Source organism: Pseudophryne corroboree, chromosome 1 (assembly GCF_028390025.1).
Source record: "Pseudophryne corroboree isolate aPseCor3 chromosome 1, aPseCor3.hap2, whole genome shotgun sequence".
Lineage (NCBI taxonomy): Eukaryota > Metazoa > Chordata > Amphibia > Anura > Myobatrachidae > Pseudophryne > Pseudophryne corroboree.
In genome coordinates, this window is record NC_086444.1 from 584506567 (window position 1) to 584532594 (window position 26028).

A 26028-nucleotide genomic window follows, 5' to 3' on the forward strand; every position below is an offset into this window, starting at 1 on the left:
TGATCAACGTTTTGCCCGCCTCTGGTGTATACAGTATGCAGTACATCTAATACACATTTCCTGTGGAAAAGACTGTATAATCCTGTACAGTACTGTACATGGAGCATTTTCTTTACTGATCCATTTATTTAATATTTTTAATTCACTCTGTACACTGAACCTTTTGTCCTCCAGCTGTTGTTGAACACTCTACACATACAGTGCCAGCAGGCCTTTCTAGTTTTGTTATTTTGCCAATCTAAAACCGTTGCAGGGCATGCTGGGATGTTTAGTTCAACAACAGCTGGAGGACTGAGGGTTTCCCATCCCTGATGTACAGTATTGAACAGTGTTTCTTTGAAAACTGACTTACTCTACAGTATATTTATAGACCAGCCTAATGTACAGCCAACAATTATGTTTGCCATTATACAGTAGAATACTGTATGAAGAAAGTACCATATTAAAGAGCAACTTAAGAAAAATCACAAAGCATGGCTACTGTACTTTAAGTCCTCTTACAGTCTGACATTTAAAGCTGTGCCGTACTGTACATGGCAGGATAAAGTTTATACTGTACAGTACTGTATGGACAGATCTCTACTGTATGCATTAAATTCCAAATGCAATTTAGAGTAACCTTGTCCAAAGTCTTTTGTCTGTTTAACTAAAGACTAGATTTACCAAGTGGTTCTTAAAGTATCTTCATCATAATCTATGTTTCTTTGTACAGTAACTACTGTATTGCTAATAAAACATTTGCACCTCACACTTCCGAGTATTAGCAGACATTGAGATACTGTACAGTACAGTAAGAAGCTTGCTGATACACAGGATGTGATCTCTACTGCAGGGGGGGCTAGGAGGGGGTTGCTTAGAGTCAGGACTGCTTTGTACAAGTACTGTACAGTAGCAGTCATACAGTACCTTTATTGACTGGCGCAAATCACTGTCCTTACAAATTCCTTGTTGTAACCCAGGGTGCGGTTAACATTCTGGGAGATTTAATTTAAAGTACTGTACTGTATGATGCAGGCGATTAGGAGATAAGAATTGCAATTTGGAGACTCCTGCAATATCCGTGAGGGTAGGCAACTACTGTACTGTATGAACCACCAGAATATGTGTAAAGAGGAATTACCCTCCACTGCATAAAGGAAACACTCAGTACAATTGTGCAAAGTTCTCAAATGTTTTTTTATTGCATAAGATAATTGAAAACAAATACACACATCATTTATAACCATATAACATACAGTCTTATACTGAAAAATGTAAGCACGATTGTGACTTGATTAATACAGTAATGTACAGTACCTAAAAAAATACTGTAAAGTACAGTATGCAGCTTAGACAAATCACATTTCTTCATATTGGTGCTTATTAGAATTCATGTTACTCTAAACCAGCAAAGGTACTGTACACAGTACCAGTGCTGTATGAGAAACTAATGTCCAAGTTTCTTGAGGGTACATAGCCCCTCTGAGTTTGGGAGCCTGGTACAAGCATACTCTGGCTGACTGACATCACAATACATGTCCACCGAGTTGTGACATCATGCATGACACATTGTTACAGTCAGGGGGAGATAGGCCATCTGCTTCAGCAGGAAGGATCCTGGTAGGCTGATTTGTCTGTGTGGCCTGATTTAGGTTTTGCCATGTGGCCCCAGCCCACATATGACAGGAGGCCCACCCACAAAACTCAGTACACTGAATTGTCCCGATTCATGGCTTCACGGTACGTTATAGTTTGCATATTGTGCTGCCCATCTTGGGACACTTCTAGACAATAGTACAGGACCATTTTTATTTCCCAATCTGTCCTTCAGACACACAAGCAGCAAAGACGAAAGGAAAGCTGCATTTGCATACAATTAGGTCCTATAAGGCAATTACCTATTGTCAGGATGGCCGAATTAATGTTGTTAGTGTTTTTTTCCCAAATAAAGTATACTGTACAGCTCAGTAAATATAGTAATGTACAATAAAGCTACTAAGTCATGATCAAGATACTGTACAGTCTTACTGTAAAGGTGCGATACAGTACTTTACTATACACAGCAACCTCAGGAGTTAATGTACTGTACTTTAGAAATACTGTACTGTCTCACTGAGCTTGCAGTACAGTACTGTACCCAGAAAGACTAAAAATCTGAATACAGTACTAGTGATGAGCACCGGAAATTTTTCGGGTTTTGTGTTTTGGTTTTGGGTTCGGTTCCGCGGCCGTGTTTTGGGTTCGAACGCGTTTTGGCAAAACCTCACCGAATTTTTTTTGTCGGATTCGGGTGTGTTTTGGATTCGGGTGTTTTTTTCAAAAAACCCTAAAAAACAGCTTAAATCATAGAATTTGGGGGTCATTTTGATCCCAAAGTATTATTAACCTCAATAACCAAAATTTCCACTCATTTTCAGTCTATTCTGAACACCTCACACCTCACAATATTATTTTTAGTCCTAAAATTTGCACCGAGGTCGCTGGATGGCTAAGCTAAGCGACCCAAGTGGCCGACACAAACACCTGGCCCATCTAGGAGTGGCACTGCAGTGTCACGCAGGATGGCCCTTCCAAAAAACACTCCCCAAACAGCACATGACGCAAAGAAAAAAAGAGGCGCAATGAGGTAGCTGTGTGAGTAAGCTAAGCGACCCTAGTGGCCGACACAAACACCTGGCCCATCTAGGAGTGGCACTGCAGTGTCACGCAGGATGGCCCTTCCAAAAAACACTCCCCAAACAGCACATGACGCAAAGAAAAAAAGAGGCGCAATGAGGTAGCTGTGTGAGTAAGCTAAGCGACCCTAGTGGCCGACACAAACACCTGGCCCATCTAGGAGTGGCACTGCAGTGTCACGCAGGATGGCCCTTCCAAAAAACACTCCCCAAACAGCACATGACGCAAAGAAAAAAAGAGGCGCAATGAGGTAGCTGTGTGAGTAAGCTAAGCGACCCTAGTGGCCGACACAAACACCTGGCCCATCTAGGAGTGGCACTGCAGTGTCACGCAGGATGGCCCTTCCAAAAAACACTCCCCAAACAGCACATGACGCAAAGAAAAAAAGAGGCGCAATGAGGTAGCTGTGTGAGTAAGCTAAGCGACCCTAGTGGCCGACACAAACACCTGGCCCATCTAGGAGTGGCACTGCAGTGTCACGCAGGATGGCCCTTCCAAAAAACACTCCCCAAACAGCACATGACGCAAAGAAAAAAAGAGGCGCAATGAGGTAGCTGTGTGAGTAAGCTAAGCGACCCTAGTGGCCAACACAAACACCTGGCCCATCTAGGAGTGGCACTGCAGTGTCACGCAGGATGGCCCTTCCAAAAAACACCCCCCAAACAGCACATGACGCAAAGAAAAATTAAAGAAAAAAGAGGTGCAAGATGGAATTGTCCTTGGGGCCTCCCACCCACCCTTATGTTGTATAAACAGGACATGCACACTTTAACCAACCCATCATTTCAGTGACAGGGTCTGCCACACGACTGTGACTGAAATGACGGGTTGGTTTGGACCCCCACCAAAAAAGAAGCAATTAATCTCTCCTTGCACAAACTGGCTCTACAGAGGCAAGATGTCCACCTCATCATCATCCTCCGATATATCACCGTGTACATCCCCCTCCTCACAGATTATCAATTCGTCCCCACTGGAATCCACCATCTCAGCTCCCTGTGTACTTTGTGGAGGCAATTGCTGCTGGTCAATGTCTCCACGGAGGAATTGATTATAATTCATTTTAATGAACATCATCTTCTCCACATTTTCTGGATGTAACCTCGTACGCCGATTGCTGACAAGGTGAGCGGCGGCACTAAACACTCTTTAGGAGTACACACTTGGGGGAGGGCAACTTAGGTAGAATAAAGCCAGTGTGTGCAAGGGCCTCCAAATTGCCTCTTTTTCCTGCCAGTATAAGTACGGACTGTCTGACGTGCCTACTTGGATGCGGTCACTCATATAATCCTCCACCATTCTTTCAATGGGGAGAAAATCATATGCAGTGACAGTAGACGACATGTACGTAATCGTTGTCAGGTCCTTCAGTCCAGACCAGATGTCAGCATCAGCAGTCGCTCCAGACTGCCCTGCATCACCGCCAGCGGGTGGGCTCGGAATTCTGAGCCTTTTCCTCGCATCCCCAGTTGCGGGAGAATGTGAAGGAGGAGATGTTGACAGGTCGCGTTCCGCTTGACTTGACAATTTTGTCACCAGCAGTTCTTTGAACCCCAGCAGACTTGTGTCTGCCGGAAAGAGAGATCCAAGGTAGGTTTTAAATCTAGGATCGAGCACGGTGGCCAAAATGTAGTGCTCTGATTTCAACAGATTGACCACCCGTGAATCCTTGTTAAGCGAATTAAGGGCTCCATCCACAAGTCCCACATGCCTAGCGGAATCGCTCTGTGTTAGCTCCTCCTTCAATGTCTCCAGCTTCTTCTGCAAAAGCCTGATGAGGGGAATGACCTGACTCAGGCTGGCAGTGTCTGAACTGACTTCACGTGTGGCAAGTTCAAAAGGTTGCAGAACCTTGCACAACGTTGAAATCATTCTCCACTGCGCTTGAGACAGGTGCATTCCACTTCCTATATCGTGCTCAGTTGTATAGGCTTGAATGGCCTTTTGCTGCTCCTCCGTCCTCTGAAGCATATAGAGTGTTGAATTCCACCTCGTTACCACTTCTTGCTTCAGATGATGGCAGGGCAGGTTCAGGCGTTTTTGGTGGTGCTCCAGTCTTCTGTACGTGGTGCCTGTACGCCGAAAGTGTCCCGCAATTCTTCTGGCCACCGACAGCATCTCTTGCACGCCCCTCTCGTTTTTTAAATAATTCTGCACCACCAAATTCAAGGTATGTGCAAAACATGGGACGTGCTGGAATTTGCCCAGATTTAATGCACACACAATATTGCTGGCGTTGTCCGATGCCACAAATCCACAGGAGAGTCCAATTGGGGTAAGCCATTCTGCGATGATCTTCCTCAGTTGCCGTAAGAGGTTTTTAGCTGTGTGCGTATTCTGGAAAGCGGTGATACAAAGCGTAGCCTGCCTAGGAAAGAGTTGGCGTTTGCGAGATGCTGCTACTGGTGCCGCCGCTGCTGTTCTTGCGGCGGGAGTCCATACATCTACCCAGTGGGCTGTCACAGTCATATAGTCCTGAGCCTGCCCTGCTCCACTTGTCCACATGTCCGTGGTTAAGTGGACATTGGGTACAACTGCATTTTTTAGGACACTGGTGAGTCTTTTTCTGAGGTCTGTGTACATTTTCGGTATCGCCTGCCTAGAGAAATGGAACCTAGATGGTATTTGGTACCGGGGACACAGTACCTCCAACAAGTCTCTAGTTGCCTCTGCAGTAATGATGGATACCGGAACCACGTTTCTCACCGCCCAGGATGCCAAGGCCTCAGTTATCCGCTTTGCAGCAGAATGACTGCTGTGATATTTCATCTTCCTCGCAAAGGACTGTTGGACAGTCAATTGCTTGGTGGAAGTAGTAAAAGTGGTCTTACGAGTACGACTTCCCCTCTGGGATGACCATCGACTCCCAGCAGCAACAACAGCAGCGCCAGCAGCAGTAGGCGTTACACGCAAGGATGCATCGGAGGAATCCCAGGCAGGAGAGGACTCGTCAGAATTGCCAGTGACATGGCCTGCAGGACTATTGGCATTCCTGGGAAAGGAGGAAATTGACACTGAGGGAGTTGGTGGGGTGGTTTGCGTGAGCTTGGTTACAAGAGGAAGGGATTTACTGGTCAGTGGACTGCTTCCGCTGTCGCCCAAAGTTTTTGAACTTGTCACTGACTTATGATGAATGCGCTGCAGGTGACGTATAAGGGAGGATGTTCCGAGGTGGTTAACGGCCTTACCCCTACTTATTACAGCTTGACAAAGGCAACACACGGCTTGACAAATGTTGTCCGCATTTCTGTTGAAATACTTCCACACCGAAGAGCTGATTTTTTGGGTATTTTCACCAGGCATGTCAATGGCCCTATTCCTCCCACGGACAACAGGTGTCTCCCCGGGTGCCTGACTTAAACAAACCACCTCACCATCAGAATCCTCCTGGTCAATTTCCTCCCCAGCGCCAGCAACACCCATATCCTCCTCATCCTGGTGTACTTCAACACTGACATCTTCAATCTGACTATCAGGAACTGGACTGCGGGTGCTCCTTCCAGCACTTGCAGGGGGCGTGCAAATGGTGGAAGGCGCATGCTCTTCACGTCCAGTGTTGGGAAGGTCAGGCATCGCAAACGACACAATTGGACTCTCCTTGTGGATTTGTGATTTCAAAGAACGCACAGTTCTTTGCTGTGCTTTTGCCAGCTTGAGTCTTTTCATTTTTCTAGCGAGAGGATGAGTGCTTCCATCCTCATGTGAAGCTGAACCACTAGCCATGAACATAGGCCAGGGCCTCAGCCGTTCCTTGCCACTCCGTGTGGTAAATGGCATATTGGCAAGTTTACGCTTCTCCTCTGACAATTTTATTTTACATTTTTGAGTCCTTTTTTTACTGATATTTGGTGTTTTGGATTTTACATGCTCTGTACTATGACATTGGGCATCGGCCTTGGCAGACGACGTTGCTGGCATTTCATCGTCTCGGCCATGACTAGTGGCAGCAGCTTCAGCACGAGGTGGAAGTCGATCTTGATCTTTCCCTATTTTTGGAACCTCAACATTTTTGTTCTCCATATTTTAATAGGCACAACTAAAAGGCACCTCAGGTAAACAATGGAGATGGATAGATACTAGCATACTTATGGATGGACGAGCGACTGCCGACACAGAGGTAGCTACAGCCGTGGACTACCGTACTGCGTCTGCTGCTAATATAGACTGGATGATAATGATATAAAAAATATATATATATATATCACTACTGCAGCCGGACAGGTATATATTATATAATGACGGACCTGCTGGACACTGTCAGCAGCACTGCAGACTCCTAAAGTAAGCTACTAGTAGTATCAAGAAGATAGAAAAAAAAAAAACACCACAGGTAGGTGGTATACAATTATGGATGGACGAGCGACTGCCGACACAGAGGTAGCTACTGCCGTGGTCTACCGTACTGCGTCTGCTGCTAATATAGACTGGATGATAATGATATAAAAAATATATATATATATATCACTACTGCAGCCGGACAGGTATATATTATATAATGACGGACCTGCTGGACACTGTCAGCAGCACTGCAGACTCCTAAAGTAAGCTACTAGTAGTATCAAGAAGATAGAAAAAAAAAAACACCACATGTAGGTGGTATACAATTATGGATCGACGAGCGACTGTCGACACAGAGGTAGCTACAGCCGTGGACTACCGTACTGCATCTGCTGCTAATATAGACTGGATGATAATGATATAAAAAATATATATATATATATCACTACTGTAGCCGGACAGGTATACATTATATAATGACGGACCTGCTGGACACTGTCAGCTCAGCACTGCAGACTCCTAAAGTAAGCTACTAGTATCAAGAAGATAGAAAAAAAAAAAACACCACGGGTAGGTGGTATACAATTATGTATGGATGAGCGACTGCCGACACAGAGGTAGCTACTGCCGTGGACTACCGTACTGCGTCTGCTGCAGTGCTAATATAGACTGGATGATAATGATATAAAAAAAATATATATATCACTACTGCAGCCGGACAGGTATATATTATATAATGACGGACCTGCTGGACACTGTCAGCAGAATGCGTTTATAGAATAAAAACACCACACGACGAGTGTTTAACTTTTTTCAGGCAGACAATCACAATATACTGGTGGTCAGTGGTCACTGGTCAGTCACACTGGCAGTGGCACTCTGGCAGCAAAAGTGTGCACTGTTAAAATATGTACTCCTGCTATAACTGCTCCCCAGTCTCCCCCACAATTAAGCTGTGTGAGCAGTGAGCACTCAGCACAGTCAGATATACAGTATTACATAGATGATGCAGCACACTGAGGCTGAGCACAGATATGGTATGTGACTGTGTCACACTGTGTATCGTTTTTTTTTCAGGCAGAGAACGGATTAATTAAACTGGTGGTCACTGGTCACACTATCAGCAAGTAGTACTCCTAATATGCTCCCCAAAATTAGTAAATCAAGTGTCTCTACTACTCTCTAGTCTACTCTAAACGTAGAGGAAGCCAGCCACGTCCTCTCCCTATCAATCTCAATGCACGTGTGAAAATGGCGGCGACGCGCGTCTCCTTATATAGAATCCGAGTCTCGCTATAGAATCCGAGCCTCGCGAGAATCCGACAGCGGGATGATGACGTTCGGGCGCGCTCGGGTTAACCGAGCAAGGCGGGAAGATCCGAGTCTGCCTCGGACCCGTGTAAAAAGCGTGAAGTTCGGGGGGGTTCGGTTTCCGAAAAACCGAACCCGCTCATCACTATACAGTACTGTAAGTACTGTTCTGTAGTTTGGAGCAGAGAATGGAAAAGGGGGGCTAGGATAAAATAAAGTTTGAGCTAAAAAAATTGTAAAAAAAAAGGGTCATACTAGATGGACACAGTGGTTCTTATCTGCCACCAAATTCTAGTGTATGTTTCTACAGTACAGTACTGTACAGTATGTTTCTATGTTTAATAACACTTCTCCCCATAATGACACATCATACTGTACATTTACACACATGTACCATACCGTACTGTATAATGGAATATTTATTGGAAAAGCATCAATATAAATGTAAAAAAAGTCTTATTACAAAATCAGATTTCATGTACTGCACTGATCAAAAATTTACAGTACTCTATTATTGAGGGTATCCGGTTGATAGATAGACAGTGTCTAGTTAGACAGTCAATAGATAGACAACATATGTTAGACAGACATTAGGTCGACAGGGTCAAAAGGTCAACAGGGTGACAAGGTCGACATGAAAAAGGTAGACAATACAAAAGGTCAACAGGGTCAAAGGTTGACAGGGTCAAAAGGTTGACATGAAAATGGTCGACATAAAATAGATAGACAAATTATTTTTTATTTAACATGTTTTTGGACTATTTAATACCTTCTCTATCCATGTCGACATAGAGTGGGTTAAAAATCTTGTGGTGAGCGCAGCGAGCCAACGAGCCTGAAGTGTGGCGAGTGAAGTGAGCCCCGCGAGGGTATGCCTTTCTACAATTGGGGGTCCCAGATGACAAAACTGTCCACACAAACCACAAAAATGCAAAAAAATAGTGTCTACGTTTTTATGTCATCCATTTTCATGTCGACTTTTTGACCCTGTTGACCTTTAGTACTGTCTACCTTTTTCATGTCAACCTTTTGACCCTGTTGCCCTAATGTCTGTCTAACGTATGGTATCTATCTATTGACTGTCTAACTAGACACTATCTATCTTTTATACCACACCCATTATTGAGGACTGTAAAGAAGTATTCATACACATCAATAACAGTACTACTGTATAGTATAGTATAATGTAAAATTTTGTACATTAGCTTACGTAATATTCAGACAAAGGCAATTTTATAAACATTTTTAATAATGCTTTAAAATTTTATACAGAAAATACAGTACAGAAATACATATTTGTGGCTTGACCATTTCTTTAAACTATAACAGATAATACTTTATACAGATGATTTTGTATAATTATTACAATGTTCAGGTGTGAGTACTTCTAGCCCAAATATTTGGATCCCATCCAACAGCTGCTATTTTGTTGTTGGCTTTGCAACACTCCTAATGTATCTTTTTATTTGAGCCCTCACTAATTCAATTGATCATGTCCGGTGATCTAAAAAAAACAGTACAAAAAAAAATGATTGTTAATTAATGCAGTTAATTAATGAAGTTAAAAAGAGAAAATAAAACATACAGTATTGTACTGTTCATTAAACAAAAAAATACATTTACAGTACTAGAATGCTATCCAAAATTTTACTTGTACAGTATTAAAACAATACTCACTCTGGTGGTGTGCGTTCACAATTGATACCTTTCTCTTCCATAAATTTGGCTGAGGCAGAGTGTTTAGGTTCATTATCTTGGAATATCCTGTGATGAGATGGGTAATATTTACTCACGAATGGCACCATACATCCCTCTACTATTTTTTCTTAGAAGAATTGCTTATCCATGATCCCTACCGAAATAAGAAAATGTTCATTAATAAGCAACTCATTTTTTTGTGCTATTACATGTATTATACAGTACAGCATGTATTTTTACAGAACACAGGTACAGAATAAAGTACAGTACCTTCAAAAAATAATAGGGGACCAGCTCCTAATCGTGATATGCCTCCCCATACATGGACCTTCAATGGATGCTTTGGGCAAGAGTTTAATGAGATATGGTGACGTTTACGGAATGACATTCTGGAGAACCTCTCAAGAGCAACAGACGATTCATCTGTGAAAATGACATTGTGAAATGTTTCACCACTCTCAATCCATCGCTGTGCCTGTTCAACTCTCTTTTCTTTATTCACATCTCTTATCATGGGGAATATCCTGTGAAGAGACAAAAATAATTAATCAGATAAAGTAAAGAAATATATTACAGTATATACAGTAGACTGTAGGTACAGTATACTGTACTGTGTACATACTGTATACAAAATACTGTATATACATTAAACTATATACACAGTACTATATATATATATATATATATATATATATATACATACACAGTACAGTATATATATATATATTAGAGATGAGCGGGTTCGGTTCTCCGAGATCCAAACCCACCTGAACTTCACCTATTTTACATGGTTCCGAGGCAGCCTCGGATCTTCCCGCCTTGCTCGGTTAACCCGAACGTCATTATCCTGCTGTCGGATTCTCGCGAGATTCGTATTCTATATAAAGAGCCACGCGTCGCCGCCATTTTCACTTGTGCATTGGAGATTGAACGGAGAGGACGTGGCTGCGTTCTCTCCCTGAAAAGCTCCGTTATCTGTGCTCAGTGTGCTGCAAATATCTGTGCTCAGTGTGCTGCAAATATCTGTGCTCAGTGTGCTGAAAATATGTACGTTCTCTGCCTGAAAATGCTCCATATCTGTGCTCAGTGTGCTGCAAATATCTGTGCTCAGTGTGCTGCATTGTGGGGACTGCGGACCACCAGTATATAATTATAGTAGTACAGTACAGTAAGCCATTGCTGTATCTTGCAGCTCTGTGTCAAGTATACTATCTTTGTGCTGCATTATTGTGAGCAGTATATAGTAGGACAGAGCAGCATTTTGGTGACCAGCAGTATACATATAGTACAGTACAGTACAGTGGCCATTGCTGTATCTTGCAGCTCTGTGTAACTTCTAGTATCCTGATCAGTGCTCAATATCTACTGCATTGCTGTGACCAGTATGTATAGTGTACTGTGCGACGTGTGTTATACACCTGGTGATTTTATACATCCTGTAATCTGTACTGAGCGATGTGTGAGATACACCTGGGGATTATACACCCTGTATACTGTACTGTGCAACGTTTGTGATACACCTGGTGATTATACACCCTGTATACTGTACTGAGCGATGTGTGAGATACACCTTGGGATTATACACCCTATATACTGTACTGTGTGATGTGTGAGATACACCTGGGGATTATACACCCTATATACTGTACTGAGCGATGTGTGAGATACACCTGGGGATTATACACCCTATATTATTATTAGTATCCTTTATTTATATGGCGCCACAAGGGTTCTGCAGCGCCCAATTACAGAGTACATAAATAATCAAACAGGAAAACAGCAACTTACAGTTGATGACAGTATAGGACAAGTACAGGGTAAATAAACATAGTTACATCAGCAGATGACACTGGAATAAGTATCAGGTGGCAGAAGACTGCTGGATGTGGTACAGTTGAAGATTATTAAAGTAAGACGAAGGATAATCACATGAGGAAAGAGGGCCCTGCTCGTGAGAGCTTACAATCTAAAGGGGAGGGGTAGACAGACAAGGGTGACACAGATGGGGTACATAGAGAACGTGGAACAGAGGGTTAGGATGAGATTTGGCTGGGTTTGGTGAAGAAGTGGACCCCCAGAAGGCACAAGTCAATACTTAACATTGCAACATTTTACTGGGCTATGCAGGAGAAAATTAAAAATAACTTCTACTGCTTTCAAAAAGGTCAATGGAAGCTGAAAAAATGGACAACTACCTCATGGAAGCCAGATACAGTGGGGGTAATTCCTAGTTGATCGCATCAGGAACTTTGTTAGCAATTGGACAAAACCATGTGCACTGCAGGGGAGGCAGATTTAACATGTGCAGAGAGAGTTAGATTTGGGTGGGGTGTGTTCAATCTGCAATCTAAATTGCAGTGTAAAAATAAAGCAGCTAGTATTTACCCTGCACAGAAACAAAATAACCCACCCAAATCAAACTCTTTCTGCACATATTATATCTGCCTCCCCTGCAGTGCACATGGGGGGTAATTCTGAGTTGTTCGCAGCAGGATTTTTGTTAGCAGTTGGGCAAAACCATGTGCACTGCAGGGGAGGCAGATACAACTCTTGGAAAGTGGTTTGTTCCTTTGTAAGGAAAAGAGAACAAACGTTCTCAAACAACAGTTTCTCAATTTCTTTTTCCTCTGGGAAGGGATTGTGGATTCGCAGGAATATCTGAGCATTTCTGTAATCAGAAAGCAGTGACTTTCTACAAATGTTTACGAATAATTCCAGTGGTTTTGTCATTTTCTTCAAGTGATTTGGACCAATAATACCATTGATTAGAATTAATAATTCCAGTGATTTTGTCATTTTCTTCCAGTGATTTGGACCAATAATACCATTGATTAGAATGAATAATTCCTGTGATATTGAGGTGTTTGTGTCGCTTAGCTTAGCCATCCAGCGACCACAGTGCACCTCTTTTTCTCTTTTCTTTACATCATGTGCTGTTTGGAGCCAATTTTTTTTTAAGTGCCATCCTATCTGAAACTGCAGTGCCACTCCTAGATGGGCCAGGTGTTTGTGCCGCCCTCTTGGGTCGCTTAGCTTAGTCATCCAGAGGCAAATTTTAGGACTAAAAATAGTATTGTGAGGTGTGAGGTGTTCAGAATAGACTGGAAATGAGTGGAAATTGTGGTTATTGAGGTTAATAATACTATAGGATTAAAATTACCCCCAAATTCTATGATTTAAGCTGTTTTTGAGGGTTTTTTTAAAAAAACCCCACCCAAATCCAAAAAATTTCAGGGAGGTTTTGCCAAAATGTGTACGAATCGAAAACACGGCCGCAGAACCGAATCCAAAACCAAAACACAAAACCCGAAAAATTTCCGGTGCAGATCTCTAATATATATATATACTGTATACAGAGTATACACAATACAGTATATGCCTGTACAGTACAGTATATACTGTACTGTATACAGTGTACTATATATATATATATATATATAAAAACAATGTACGGACCGGCACTCCTCCTGTTTGGACTCAGTCGCTCCGGTGCCTCCAGAACACATGTGGTATAAACGAGCAAAATAACTGCGGCACTCAAAGACTTGATGCAAAAGTAGTGATGTATTAAAAATAACACCTGAACTCCAACGTTTCGGGGTTGGCACACCCCTTTGTCAAGGATAAGCAGCAATAAGGTGAGAGAGAAATAACTTACCTATATACCCAGGAGAAGCCCGCTGTGTGAGAGAACGCCGCCCCGGGTTCCGTTCCCGGCGCCCAGGTCCGGCGCGCACCATGTGCGTCATTGATGACAGGAAGTCGGGTTGTCAAGGTAACCATGACGCCCGGCGATCCTGTCAGCTGACGTGAAAGAAACAGAACAAAATACTAGCAGTAAAAGGGTTCCTGAACAGAGAGAAAATGGAGACCATCGACTCAGATCTTTTTATGCGATTATTGGAACTAACCCTCCTCAGGAATTACTTCCTATTCAACGGCCAGTTTTATCGCCAAAAATCCAGGTGTGCCATGGGGAGCAATGTCTCCCCATCGGTAGCGAATATTTTCATGTTCCAGGAAGAAGAAGAGATCTTCTTCAATGTCCCAGAAACTGCTGCCAACATACTCATGTACACCAGGTTCATAGATGACCTCTTTCTGATTTGGACAGGAACGGAACGTCAATTCCAGGATACCATGAGTGCCATCAATGCCAGAAATTCACCTATTAAATACACATTTCAATCCAGCTATGATTCGGTCAATTACCTGGATGTCAAAGTCACTCTAAAGGACAATGGCATCACCACGGGACTATTCACCAAACCGACCGACAAAAACACGTTCCTGAGATCCAATAGCCACCACCCCAAATCCCTCAAGAGAGGGTTACCGAGGTCTCAGATGATTAGAGCCAGCAGAATCATCAGCGACCGTTCAACGGTGGAAGCGACACTGGACGCCATGATCCAGAAATTTGTAACTAGAGGATATAATCTGGACCAGTTAATGCAACAAAAGAAAGAGGTCTTGATGAGGCCCAGAAGCGACCTTTTGTCGAGTCGGAATAGGACAGAGGAGGCATTAATTCCGTTTGTTAGTCGACACAACACGGTCAGCACGGTTTTACCAAGGGCAGTGAGAGCCCTCTGGCCAGTAATTTCAACTGACGAAAGCCTCCAAGGACTGGCCCACAAGCGCCCCCTCATGTGTTTCACCTGGGGTAAGAGCATCAGGGACCAAGTGGTCCATGCTGACATCACGGACTTCCACCCAGAGACAAGGGAGGACAGCAGTTTCCTTAAACGACCACCGGGCTGTTACAAGTGCCCCAAGTGCACTACGTGTGCACACATGATCACTGGCACGTCCTTCAAACATCCCCACTCGGACCGCATATACAGTATAAGATCAATCATGTACTGACGTGTACATCGACACACATAGTATATATAATCAGCTGTCCGTGCAAGTTACTTTATGTGGGCAAGTCGATCAGGTTTCTCAGAGAGAGGATGACCCTCCACCGGTCGGCCATTAAACAGGCGACCAGTGGCAAGGGCTCTGATCAGCCAGTGGCCAAGCACTTTTTGGAGAAAGGACATTCGTTAAACGATCTACGACAGATGGTGATTGATCACGTCCCCAAAAATCGCAGAGAAGGTGACAGGGACGGACTCCTGTTGAAGTTAGAAGCCAAGTGGATTTTCTGGTTGAACACTATTAACCCCCACGGTCTCAAAGAAATCATGCCGTGGAATGTTTTCTTATAAGGGAGGTCTGACTTTGAACCAGCTGCTCCGTCTCCATGGATTTCCCCCGAAGACGATGTTTTATATCTCTTGATATCTCTTTAAGCTTACAGTTTTTCTATCTCATTCTTCTTATACTGCATCTATCATCCAGTAGGCACCTTTTACATTGGAATCTTCTGCCGTCAGAACGATTAAGTACTATCATCTGTCACCTGCTTTCTACACAGTTCACACACGGTCACACTGTCATCACCCGACACCCAAGTCTAGGATACATCACCTTTTTAGCTGATTATTTTTCAGTCTTGTCTCTGGACATTTAACCTAAGTTGTGGAGTCTTAGTACTCGAGAAAATTCTTTTTCACGTACATCATGCCGTCACCACACACTACTTCTCCGGCATTTAATCAATCCTGCGGAGTTATATAATTTAAAATGAATCTCCCCATGTGGATTATTTTATCACTCATTCACAGCACCACAGTCGTGAGTTATGTCTGGCACGACAGATAAGCCCACGATCAGTGCTCAGTACACTTTATCACAGCAGGATGATATTCTTTTCATCAGCATTACAGCATCAATGCAGGGTTTGCCACAACCGAGTTGTGTCCCCTATACATCACATAACAAGCCATGATTCGCTGCAACTTTAAGATACAGCGCTACCAGCGCTATAACTGATGTGCAGAATTTCCCAATGCAGGCTCTCCTGCATGTTTCCTCCCTCTTGATCCCTGGGTCTTGCTTCACGAGTGGTACTGCTAGTATTTTGTTCTGTTTCTTTCACGTCAGCTGACAGGATCGCCGGGCGTCATGGTTACCTTGACAACCCGACTTCCTGTCATCAATGACGCACATGGTGCGCGCCGGACCTGGGCGCCGGGAACGGAACCCGGGGCGGCGTTCTCTCACACAGCGGGCTTCTCCTGGGTATATAGGTAAGTTCTTTCTCTCTCACCTTATTGCTGCTTATCCTTGACAAAGGGGTGTGCCAACCCCGAAACGTTGGAGTTCAGGTGTTATTTTTTATACATCACTACTTTTGCATCAAGTCTTTGAGTGCCGCAGTTATTTTGCTCGTTTATATATATATATATATATATATATATATATATATATTTATATCAACAGACAGACGTCACTCAGATGAATAAACAGGCAACAGACAGTTGTAAATGCAATGTTTCAAAGCAGTTTGCTTCAACCTGATGATAAAGTAAACTGCTTCAAAACGTTGCGTTTACAACTGCCTGTTGCCTGTTTACTCATCTGTGTGCCGCATGACTGTTGTTATAGGTTGGACACGCTGTGTTACCTACTGTAGGAAGGCACCAGCTACTGTATCTGAATATTGGGAGTACTGCTTGAAACACACATTATATATATATATATATATATATATATATATATATATATAGTATACACTCTGTATAATGCTTTACGTCATTGTTTTATCACTAATCAGGGTATTATTAACTGTGAATAAGTGTGCATTTATACTGCTTTCAGTATTTTACCTTGTAGCACCAAAGGTCCATCCCATTTTCCGTTGCATCCTTCTAATGCTGGTGATTGATATGTCCAGGTCATACTTGGAATGGGGAATTTGTTTTATTTGCAAAGCAGTACTCTCATCATCCTTACGAGTTAGTTCTTCCACAATTCGTTGCACTCTCCTACAGTACAATACAGTTTGAAAAATACAAATTAATGAACAGCACAATCACAGGAAGATAAAGTGTTCCTTTTTTTCTTTACTATTACAAAAAAAGACTATTGTATACAGTAAGTCAGTTAAACATTACAGTACTGTACAGTATGTATCATGTGCATTTTGTAGGAAATACAAATCTGGGCATTGTTCTCTCGAAAGCATGACAGCGCACAGTTTCTAAAGTGACTATAATGCCACTTTCCTTGAGCCATGCATGTATCTCTTTGATGCCTTTTATTTTCTTTTTTCATGTTGGCGATTATCGTGCTCATAGTTTTGTTGATAGTTACTGGCACGTTATCCAACCATAACTTCTGTGTGGAGAAAAAACATTTGTAAATAGTGTATTCTAGAATTTGCACATTTGAAAATTTGCAATGGTTTTATGATATAAGCTAATACTGTACATGTTTACTATACAGTACCTGATGTTCAAATTTACCTACTGTATACTGTACTGTACAGTACTGTACTGAAAATACCACATCAGTGTTATGGACTGCAATTACTTTCCTGTATAAAACAGTTGAATAACCCTCCTTGGAAGTGCATAGACCCTGTGAGACTTATTGTACAGTACTGTACAGCAGACGTACTGTACCAACATTACATACTGTACAGTACATGTCACTACTGTATGCATATTCTTCAATTATTGCCTACCAGCAATGATGCTTACTGTATATTATATATACTGTAAGCCTAGAAATGTGCGTCTTATTATGGTAGTTAAAAAACACAGGGTGCTATGGGGATAAGCAAGCTCAATGCACCGTAAGATACTATACACCAGACTTAGGGGCATATCTAGAACTTTGTGGGACCAATTCTGTAGCAACATTTTGAAGGGGCACCCATCCCAATGCTGGTAGAGAGACTCTTCTCTGCAGCAATTTTTAATTTTATGCCCTATAATCAGTGTTGGACTGGGGCATGTAGGGCCCACCGGGGGAAATGCAGTAGTAGCCAGTCTGCAGAAGGGGTGTGGCCTGCCACCTCATTGGTTTGACCAGTTATTAGAGAGTGCAACGTCTAGGCACTTTCATAAATATACACAGTAAATTAATCTGCTGCATGCATGATAATGTACCAGATTATTATCAGCAAAGCACTCTAGAAAATACACCATAGTCCAGTATAAAGTAACATATGTATAATGTATAATTGAATTGCACAGTTTGGAACCTGATCCTTAGAGCAGGAGGTGGGATCCCAGGCAGGGAGGCCTACCGGTGGTTTCCCTTGTACCCCTGTGGGTCAATCCAAACCTGTCTATAATAGTGTCCTGCAGTACTGTACTGTGGTTAATTTTCTGAACAATAGCAGAGCCTTATTTTATGTTATACCCCATGGTAGTGTTCTAGCTTTTTTTATGAATCACACTGTAGTAGTGAAAAAGTTCACCCTACAGTACTGTACTGTATGTCACATTTCAGAGCTGCCAGTACACATTATGCCACACAGCACCCCCAATTCACATTATTATATACTGTATAGTGCTCCCCGTTCATATTGTGCTTCATTACAGAGCTCCGGTTCCTATAATATTAACATTAAAATGTCCTACAGTTCATGTTATACAGTACTGTACCACACTACAATTTGGTGTGGTATGTTAGGTGGACAGTAAGTAGGTAGATATTGTTTGAGTCACCACTATTGGTGCACTGCCTACACCTACAGTATAGTATGGTACAGTAGCTCATGCACATTACAATACACCGGACTCGATCGCATAGCAAGTTGACAAAATGGCCACCACCCGACTTCCCCACCTTGTGGCTGAGCGAGTGATGGCATAGGTTTTTCAGGGTATGGGGCAATGCTGAAGGAGTGTCACAATACCCTAGCTAAGATACACAGGGGTGATAGGGCTAGGTGAACTCTATGCACATTATGATACACCGGACATGATAACATAGCAAGTTGACAAAATGGCCGCCACCTGACTCCCCCACCTCATGGCAGTGTTCAGCTATGGAGCGAGCGACAGCATAGGTTTTGCAGGGAACGGGGCAATGGTGAAGGAGCGTCACAATCCCATAGCTAAAATACACAGGGTCGGTAGGGCTAGGTGAGCTCTATGCACATTACAATACACCGGACTCGATTGCATAGCAAGTTTACATAATAACTGCCACCCGACTCCCCCAACTCGTGGCAGCACACAGCTATGGAGCGAGTGATGGCATAGGTTTTTCAGGGTACAGGGCAATGCTGAAGGAGCATCACAATACCCTAGCTAAAATACACTGGGGTGATAGGGCTAGGCAAGCTCTATGCACATTACAATACACCGGACACGATCACATAGCAAGTTGACAAAATGGCCGCCACCCGACTCCCCCCACCTCATGGCAGTGCTCAGCTATGTAGCGAGCGAAAGCATAGGTTTTGCAGGGTATGGGGCAATGCTGAAGGAGCGTCACAATCCCATAGCTAAAATACACTGGGACAATAGGGCTAGGTGAGCTCTATGCACATTACAATACACTGGACTCGATCGCATAGCAAGTTGACAAAATGGCTTCCACCCAACTCCCCCTGCCTTGTACAGCGCTCAGCTATGGAGCAAGTGATGGCATAGGTTTTTCAGGGTACGGGGCAATGCTGAAGGAGCGTCACAATACCCTAGCTAAAATACACAGGGGCGATAGGGCTAGGCAAGCTCTATGCACATTATGATACACCGGGATCAATCACATAGCAAGTTGACAAAATGGCCGCCATCTAACTCCCCCCGCCTCATGCAGCGCTCAGCTATGGAGCGAGCGATGGCATAGGTTTTGCAGGGTACGGGGCAATTCTAAAGGAGTGTCATAATCCCCTAGCTAACATACACAGGGGCGATAGGGCTAGGCGAGCTCTATGAACATTATGATACACCGGACTCGATCGCATATCAAACTGACAAAAAGGGCATCGCCCGTGAACCTCCGCCTCGTGGCAGTGCTCAGCTATGGAGCGATAGAAGGCATAGGTTTTGCAGGCTACAAGACAATGCCTAAGGAGCATCACAATACCCTAGCTAAAATACACACGTACAGTACAGTACAGTAAGGATATTAATTTAAATATGTAAATAAATGGAAACAGTAAATGAAAGAATTACCAATCAAATACTGTATGGAGAAACTATAGAAACCAGCTGGAACAAGTAAGGCCAGCAAAAGATTTCAACAGCAGGAACACAGAGAGCAAATTAGGAAATTCTTCCTGCTCAAAGCATGCTCTGTGATTGGTGTAGGGATGAATGCACCTACACAGGCACCAATCACAGAGCATGCTTTGAGCGGGAAGAATTTCCTTTGTATTAATCAGGATAAAAGAGCGTCTCAGTTAGTGATGAGCGGATTCGGTTTTACTCGGTTTTACTCGGTTCTCAAAACCGAATCTTATTGGCTCACTGATGTCACGTGTTTTGGATAGCCAATAAGATTCGGTTTTGAGAACCGAGTAAAACCGAGTAAAACCGAATCCGCTCATCACTAGTCTCAGTAACAGCCCAGTAACCACTCTGCAAAGCTGTTTCCTCGTAATCAGACTTGCTGTGTGGATCGTCTCCGGCCTTTGAAACTTCTCCTGCTAATTTTCTCTCTGTGTTAAATGCATTCAATTAAATAGATTAAATGCAGTGTCTTTCTTTTTTGAAAAAGATAAAATAGATAAAGACCTAAGGGAATTCATTCTGGAAGGCATACGGTTCATTCTGATGAACAATTTTTTTTACTTTGATGGAAGTTATTATATACAGGTAATCAGTACTGCAATGGGGACCAGGTTCGTCCCCAGTTATGCTAATTTCTCTGACGTCCTAGTGGATGCTGGGAACTCCGTAAGGACCATGGGGAATAGCGGCTCCGCAGGAGACTGGGCACAAAAAGAAAAGCTTTAGGACTACCTGGTGTGCACTGGCTCCTCCCCCTATGACCCTCCTCCAAGCCTCAGTTAGATTTTTGTGCCCGACCGAGCTGGGTGCAATCTAGGAGGCTCTCCTGAGCTTCTTAGGAAAAGTTAGTTTTAGGTTTTTTATTTTCAGTGAGACCTGCTGGCAACAGGCTCACTGCATCGAGGGACTAAGGGGAGAAGAAGCGAACCTGCCTGCTTGCAGCCAGCTTGGGCTTCTTAGGCTACTGGACACCATTAGCTCCAGAGGGACCGAACACAGGCCCAGCCTCGGAGTCCGGTCCCAGAGCCGCGCCGCCGGCCCCCTTACAGAGCCAGAAGCAAGAAGAGGTCCGGAAAATCGGCGGCAGAAGACATCAGTCTTCACCAAGGTAGCGCACAGCACTGCAGCTGTGCGCCATTGCTCCTCATGCACCACATGCTCCGGTCACTGATGGGTGCAGGGCGCTGGGGGGGGGCGCCCTGAGCAGCAATATAAACACCTTGGCTGGCTAAATTACATCACATATAACCCCCAGGGCTATATGGATGTATATTAACCCCTGCCAGATTCCTGAAAAAAGCGGGAGAAAAGTCCGCCGAGAAGGGGGCGGAGCCTATCTCCTCAGCACACTGGCGCCATTTTCCCTCACAGCTCCGCTGGAAGGACGTCTCCCTGACTCTCCCCTGCAGTCCTGCACTACAGAAAAGGGTAAAACAAGAGGGGGGGCACTAATTAGGCGCAGTATAATATACACAGCAGCTATAAAGGGAAAAACACTCTGTTGGTGTTATCCCAACATATATATAGCGCTCTGGTGTGTGCTGGCATACTCTCCCTCTGTCTCCCCAAAGGGCTAGTGGGGTCCTGTCCTCTATCAGAGCATTCCCTGTGTGTGTGCTGTGTGTCGGTACGACTGTGTCGACATGTATGAAGAGGAAAATGATGTGGAGGCGGAGCAATTGCCTGTAATGGTGATGTCACCCTCTAGGGAGTCGACACCTGAGTGGATGAGCTTATGGAAGGATTTACGCAAAAGTGTCAGCTCTTTACAAAAGACGGTTGATGACATGAGATAGCCGGCTACTCAGCTGGTGCCTGTCCAGGCGTCTCAAAGACCATCAGGGGCTCTAAAACGCCCGCTACCTCAGATGGCAGATACAGACGCCGACACGGATACTGACTCCAGTGTCGACGATGAAGAGACGAATGAGACTTCCAGTAGGGCCACACGTTACATGATTGAGGCAATGAAAAATGTTTTACACATTTCTGATAGTACAAGTACCACTAAAAAGGGTATTATGTTTGGTGAGAAAAAACTACCTGTAGTTTTTCCTGCATCTGAGGAATTAAATGAAGTGTGTGATGAAGTGTGGGTTTCTCCCGATAAAAAACTGATAATTCCTAAAAAGTTATTGGCATCATACCCCTTCCCGCCAGAGGATAGGGCACGTTGGGAAACACCTCCTAGGGTGGATAAAGCGCTCACACGCTTGTCAAAACAGGTGGCACTACCGTCTCCGGATACGGCCGCCCTTAAGGAACCTGCTGACAGAAAGCAGGAGAATATCCTAAAATGTATATACACTCACACGGGTGTTATACTGCGACCAGCAATCGCCTCAGCCTGGATGTGCAGTGCTGGGGTGGCTTGGTCGGATTCCCTGACTGAAAATATTGATACCCTGGATAGGGACAGTATATTACTGACTAAAGAGCATTTAAAAGATGCATTTTTATATATGCGTGATGCACAGAGGGATATTTGCCGACTGGCATCAAGAGTAAGTGCGCTGTCCATATCTGCCAGAAGAGGGTTATGGACGCGGCAGTGGTCAGGTGATGCTGATTCCAAAAGGCATATGGAAGTATTGCCTTATAAAGGGGAGGAGTTATTTGGGGTAGGTCTATCGGACCTGGTATCCACGGCAACTGCTGGGAAATCAACATTTTTACCCCAGGTAGCCTCTCAACATAAAAAGACGCCGTATTATCAGGCGCAGTCCTTTCGGCCCCATAAGGGCAAGCGGGCGAAAGGCTCCTCATTTCTGCCCCATGGCAGAGGGAGAGGAAAAAGGCTGCAGCAAACAGCCAGTTCCCAGGAACAGAAGCCCCCTCCCGCTTCTGCCAAGTCCTCAGCATGACGCTGGGGCTCTACAAGCGGACTCAGGCACGGTGGGGGCCCGTCTCAAGAATTTAAGCGCGCAGTGGGCTCACTCACAAGTGGACCCCTGGATCCTTCAGGTGGTATCTCAGGGGTACAAATTGGAATTCGAGACGTCTCCCCCTCGCCGTTTCCTAAAGTCTGCCTTACCGACGTCTCCCTCCGACAGGGAGGCGGTATTGGAAGCCATTCACAAGCTGTATTCACAGCAGGTGATAATCAAGGTACCCCTCCTGCAACAGGGAAAGGGGTATTATTCCACACTGTTTGTGGTACCGAAGCCGGATGGCTCGGTGAGACCTATTTTAAATCTAAAATCTTTGAACACTTACATACAGAGGATCAAATTCAAGATGGAGTCACTCAGAGCGGTGATCGCGAACCTGGAAGAAGGGGATTATATGGTGTCTCTGGACATCAAGGATGCTTACCTCCATGTCCCAATTTACCCTTCTCACCAAGGGTACCTCAGGTTTGTGGTACAGAACTGCCACTATCAGTTTCAGACGCTGCCGTTTGGATTGTCCACGGCGCCCCGGGTCTTTACCAAAGTAATGGCCGAAATGATGATACTCCTTCGAAGGAAGGGAGTTTTAATTATCCCTTACCTGGACGATCTCCTGATAAGGGCAAGATCCAAGGAACAGTTGGTAGTCGGAGTAGCACTATCTCAAGTAGTGCTGCGGCAGCACGGGTGGATTCTCAATATCCCAAAATCGCAGCTGATCCCGACGACACGTCTTCTGTTCCTAGGGATGATCCTGGACACAGTCCAGAAAAAGGTGTTTCTCCCGGAGGATTCTTCGCTGGGCGGAAAATCATGTGATAGCACTGTCGGCAGTGTTCATTCCGGGAGTGGACAACTGGGAAGCAGACTTCCTCAGCAGGCACGACCTCCACCCGGGAGAGTGGGGACTTCACCCAGAAGTCTTCCACATGATGATAAACCGTTGGGAAAAACCAAAGGTGGACATGATGGCGTCCAGCCTCAACAAAAAACTGGACAGGTATTGCGCCAGGTCTAGGGACCCTCAAGCAATAGCTGTGGACGCTCTGGTAACACCGTGGGTGTACCAGTCAGTGTATGTGTTCCCTCCTCTGCCTCTCATACCCAAGGTACTGAGAATTATATGGCGGGGAAGAGTAAAATCTATTCTCGTGGCTCCGGATTGGCAAAGAAGGACTTGGTACCCGGAACTTCAAGAGATGCTCACAGAGGACCCGTGGCCTCTACCTCTGAGAAGGGACCTGCTCCAGCAGGGACCCTGTCTGTTCCAAGACTTACCGCGGCTGCGTTTGACGGCATGGCGGTTGAACGCCGGATCCTAAAGGAAAAAGGCATTCCAGACGAAGTCATCCCTACTTTGATAAAAGCCAGAAAGGATGTAACCGCAAAGCATTATCACCGCATCTGGCGGAAATATGTTGCGTGGTGCGAGGCCAAAAAGGCCCCGACGGAGGAATTTCAATTGGGTCGATTCCTGCATTGCCTGCAAGCAGGAGTGTCTATGGGCCTAAAATTAGGATCCATTAAGGTCCAGATTTCGGCCCTGTCGATTTTCTTTCAGAGAGAACTGGCTTCAGTGCCTGAAGTCCAGACGTTTGTTAAGGGAGTGCTACATATACAGCCTCCTTTTGTACCTCCAGTGGCACCCTGGGATCTGAATGTTGTTTTGGATTTCCTAAAATCACATTGGTTTGAACCACTCAACACTGTGGAATTAAAATTTCTCACATGGAAAGTGGTCATGATGTTGGCCCTGGCTTCAGCCAGGCGTGTGTCCGAATTTGCGGCTTTATCCTGTAAAAGCCCTTACCTGATTTTTCATACGGACAGGGCAGAATTGAGGACTCGTCCTCAATTTCTCCCAAAGGTGGTTTCAGCGTTTCATCTGAACCAGCCTATTGTGGTACCTGCGGCTACTAAGGACTTGGAGGACTCCAAGTTGCTGGACGTTGTCAGGGCCCTGAAAATATATGTTTCCAGGATGGCTGGAGTCAGAAAATCTGACTCGCTATTTATCCTGTACGCACCCAACAAGCTGGGTGCTCCTGCTTCTAAGCAGACTATTGCACGCTGGATTTGTAGTACAATTCAGCTTGCGCATTCTGTGGCAGGCCAGCCACAGCCAAAATCTGTAAAAGCCCACTCCACAAGGAAGGTGGGCTCATCTTGGGCGGCTGCCCGGGGGGTCTCGGCTTTACAACTCTGCCGAGCTGCTACTTGGTCAGGGTCAAATACTTTTGTCAAATTTTACAAATTTGACACTCTGGCTGAGGAGGACCTGGAGTTTTCTCACTCGGTGCTGCAGAGTCATCCGCACTCTCCCGCCCGTTTGGGAGCTTTGGTATAATCCCCATGGTCCTTACGGAGTTCCCAGCATCCACTAGGACGTCAGAGAAAATAAGAATTTACTTACCGATAATTCTATTTCTCGTAGTCCGTAGTGGATGCTGGGCGCCCATCCCAAGTGCGGATTATCTGCAATACTTGTACATAGTTATTGTTAACAAATCGGGTTATTGTTGTTGTGAGCCATCTATCCAGAGGCTCCTCTGTTATCATGCTGTTAACTGGGTTCATATCACAAGTTGTACGGTGTGATTGGTGTGGCTGGTATGAGTCTTACCCGGGATTCAAAATCCTTCCTTATTGTGTACGCTCGTCCGGGCACAGTATCCTAACTGAGGCTTGGAGGAGGGTCATAGGGGGAGGAGCCAGTGCACACCAGGTAGTCCTAAAGCTTTTCTTTTTGTGCCCAGTCTCCTGCGGAGCCGCTATTCCCCATGGTCCTTACGGAGTTCCCAGCATCCACTACGGACTACGAGAAATAGAATTATCGGTAAGTAAATTCTTATTTTTTTATGGCCTACTGGGAGGAGTCAGTGGTCTGGATTGGTGGCGTTCTGGGGGTGAGCCTGGTCTGTTGGTACCGCTTTATCGATGACATCCTGTTCATGTGGAAGAGTGATAGTTGAGCCTTTCTAATTTATGCAACAGTTTAAATTCCAACACAATGAATATAAATTTAATTTTTATAATGAGTGAAATAGAAATTACCTTCTTAGATCTGTGTATATTCAAAGAAAATGGAAAACTGGAGACTAAAACTTATC